This window comes from Pseudophryne corroboree, chromosome 2 (genome assembly GCF_028390025.1).
Source record: "Pseudophryne corroboree isolate aPseCor3 chromosome 2, aPseCor3.hap2, whole genome shotgun sequence".
NCBI lineage: Eukaryota > Metazoa > Chordata > Amphibia > Anura > Myobatrachidae > Pseudophryne > Pseudophryne corroboree.
Window position 1 is genome coordinate 976,114,127 of NC_086445.1, and position 3,943 is coordinate 976,118,069.

Below are 3,943 nucleotides of genomic sequence, written 5' to 3' on the forward strand. Positions count from 1 at the left end.
GTAGTTGCCCCAGGGTATTTAGGTAGGTAGGCCAGAGGCCCACATAAGGGAAGGTACAGGAGGTGGGTAGGCTGTACAGCGCTCACTCCAGGGTACAGGTAGGGAACTAAAGGAACCGCACTGTGCTATTGTTGTACTCCGATGTATGTATTACCGTGCAGGGCAAATTGTTGATATAGCGGTTGTGCCTAGTTATGTTGCACCACTTACACTTGAGCCAGTTTGAGGGCTTTGTATGCAGTTAGTGTAGCGGACGCACACTAGTTTAGAGTTAGGCCCTGCACGGCTGTTTCTTTCTTTGCCTCCTTACAGGGACCTGTAAGTGGAGAAGATCGGAGTACAAGACGTAGGACGGTGAGTAACAACGGTATGGGTGTTTCGTCTGTGTGTGTCCCTATCTATCTCCCTTCCTTCAGGGCAATGGTGAGCCTTGCACGCCGGGGCAAGGCGGAATTTTCCACCTGGTGCGAAAGTGCCTATAGGTGAAATTCGGGCTCTGAGGCGGACGCCTGGGATGACCCTCACCTAGCCCGAAAGAGCTATTTTCTTCGAACACGGAGGGCGTTTCGGTCCACGGTCAGGGGGACGGTATTCAACAATTTTCTCCTTCTTAGGTGTTGCGTCCGGGTCGTTCCAGAAGAGTTTCCAGGACCGTCGAGGGTTCCGGCACTTGAGAGTGAGAGCGTGCGGCGTCTGGTAAGTGGTACGTCTACACCTGCACGGCAGCAGGCACTATACGTCCCGGCGTTGCCCTCTTACATTTGGCGTAGTCGGGAGCAGAGAGGAAATTCAATTTTGGACCGGCCCTGACGCATACCCCGCGGTATGATGGTCAAAACATGCCGTTGGCAGACTGGAAGAAAAGACTGGATGGGATCATCCAGCTGTATGGGGTGCCTCCGGAAATGCAGCTGCACTTGGCTTTGAATACGCTGGATGGGGAAGCCTGGCGATCGGTGATCCTTGTTCCAGAAGAGGAGCGGAAGACGTTGGAAGAGGTACTCACGATCCTCGAGGGTACCTATGGTAACACCGCGTCTGCTGGAACCTTGCGTCAGCAACTGTTCAACCGATTCCAGAGAGAAGATGAATCCATACCCCAATTTGCCAATGCACTGCAGGACCTGCTGAGCGAAATCACGCGGCGTGATCCAGAAGGTCTGGGGTCCTTGGTTAACCCCAGCATGATGCTGAGGGACCAGTTTGCGCTGGGCCTCCGGAGTATCCCTATCCGACAGATTCTGTTGGATAAAATTGCCAACGATACGAAAATGACCTTCCGTCAAGTCCAAGTGGAGGCGGTCGCTAGGGATCGCAATGCCAATTTCGGACCTTACGCCATGGCCCCACAATGGTTGGCACCGGTGTCTGCTGTGGCCAGCCGAGAACCTAGCCCCATGGAAGCCTGTGTCCAAGACCTTAAGGCGGCATTCGCCAAAGTCACCCTGGAGATGAAAGCCGAGATCTCCCAGTTGCGAGACGAGGTTCATAGGCAGAGAGGTCCAGGTGGGTCCGACGATCGGGCGCCGCACCGGCTGCCCAGGGAATCACGGGCCAATGTAGGGGGCGCTCGTCCCAGGGAAGGTAGGGGTCCCCGCTGCTACCGCTGCAATAGATTTGGACACATTGCCCGGGAATGTAGTGAGCCTAGGCAAGATCCTTCGTTAAACTAGAGTCCCTCGCGGTAGCGGGACAACCCGCGGGGGGGATGGGCGGAGGAGGAACCACTATAGTGGATTCTGCCGATATAGTGGGTGAGTGTCCCGTTGTGGTTGGGTGTCTTGGGGGAAAGGAGCAGAAATGCCTGTTGGATACTGGTTAGCAGGTCACCACCATGTCTGAGGCTTGTTTCTTGGAACATTATTCCCATTTGAAGGATTCCGTGTTGGAAAGCTGGGTTACCCTTACGGCTGCCAACAACCTTCCTATTCCGGTCGTCGGAGTGGTGTGGATGGAGATCTCGATCTGTGGACAGGCGTTGGGAAAGAAGGGGATACTGGTCGTGGGAAGCTTGGGTTTGAGTCACGGGCCCGTGATTGTGGGCATGAACGTCCTCCAAGACCTCAATCAGCTTTTGTTCCAGGAAGGGTGTCCGCAGTACTGGAAGGAAATGGGTGTTCAACGGCCGGTGCAACAAGCATTTCAGCAGGTGGGAAGAATATGTGAAGCCGGACATTGGCAAGAATCCCTGGGAGCCATTCGGACCGGTCATCGGCAACAGATAGAGCTACCTCCCCGCCAGGAGATAGTCCTCCCCCTCGAGGTGCGGACTCACCAACGCCTGGAGGGGTTAGTAGTGATGTTGGAACCCAATGGGTACCTCGGAATGGACTCGGGAATCATCCTGGCCCGAACCCTGGCGGTAGTAAGGGACGGCAAGGTGTTGGTTCGGCTGTGTGATCTTCTAGACGAGACCAGAAAGATTCCGGCAGGAGCAACTATTGCCAATGTAACGGCTGTTGCCCGGGACGAAGTTTCAGGGGGGCGACAGGTCTCGCTGCATACGGACGAACAAGGATCCTGGTCCATGGCAGTGAGCCTGGATAAAGAGGAGGAACCCAGTACGGATTGGTGCGGCCGGGTTATCAGGGAACAGATGGACGTCTGTCTGGATGAATGTAGCCCCGGTATGGTCCAGAAGTTGGAGCATATGCTGTGGGAACGACGGAAGGCGTTCTCCCGGCATGAAGAGGATTTTGGATATACCAAAGATTTAAAACATGAGATACGCACTGGAGAGAGCCCTCCAATCCGCGAGAGATACCGTCCCATCCCACCTAAACTCTACCAGGAGGTCAAGAAGATGTTGCGGCAGATGTTGGATAACCAGGTCATTCGTGAGAGCAAAAGTCCATGGGCTGCGCCCATCGTGTTGGTGCGGAAGAAGGATGGTTCCATTCGGTTCTGCGTGGATTATCGGCGGTTTAATAGCAGTACCGTGAGAGATGCTTACCCGTTGCCTAGAATAGAGGAGTCTTTGGCGGCTCTGGGAAATGCTCGGTATTTCTCTACACTGGACTTGGCCAGTGGGTACTGGCAAGTGGCGGTTAACCCACCGGATCAAGAGAAAACCGCCTTCACAACTCCTAAGGGATTGTCTGAGTTTCTGTGCATGCCTTTCGGCCTCACCAATGCCCCGGCTACCTTCCAACGGATGATGGAGAGATGTTTGGGAGACTTGAACTTCGAAGCCCTGCTGATATACCTGGACGATATCATAGTATTTGCCCCCACTCTAGAGGAACATTTGACGCGCCTGGATGTGGTGTTGCAGCGCCTGGAGAAGTATGGACTCAAGCTCAAGCCCCGCAAGTGTCATCTTTTGCAATCAAGCTTGGAATACCTGGGACATGTAGTGTCCAGAGAAGGAGTCTGCCCGACGTCGGGCAAGATTTCAGCAGTCCAGGACTGGGAGACACCCACCACTACCACCGAACTGCGCGCGTTTCTGGGGTTGGTTGGATACTATCGGCGGTTTATCAAGGACTTTGCGAAAATCGCGGAACCCTTGCATGCCCTGCTGCGAGGGGTACCCACTACTAAGAAATCACAGGTAGTGGCCTGGGGTGAGGCACAGGAGAAGGCATTTCGGCGACTGAAAGAGATGCTCACGGAGGCTCCGGTTCTGGGATATGTGGATTTTGAGAAGCCATTCCTGCTCTACACTGACGGCAGTCTACAGGGATTGGGAGCAGTTCTCTCCCAAATACAAGATGGCCGAGAACGAGTGATCGCCTATGGGAGTCGAAGTTTGAGGGAAACCGAGCGGAACCCGGACAACTACAGTTCCTTCAAGTTGGAGCTGCTGGCTGTAGTCTGGGCCGTGACTGAGAAGTTCGCCGAGTACCTGACCGCTACCCATGTGGAAATATACACGGATAACAACCCCCTGGCCTATCTGGAAACTGCAAAACTGGGCGCCCTGGAGCAGCGTTGGGTAGCC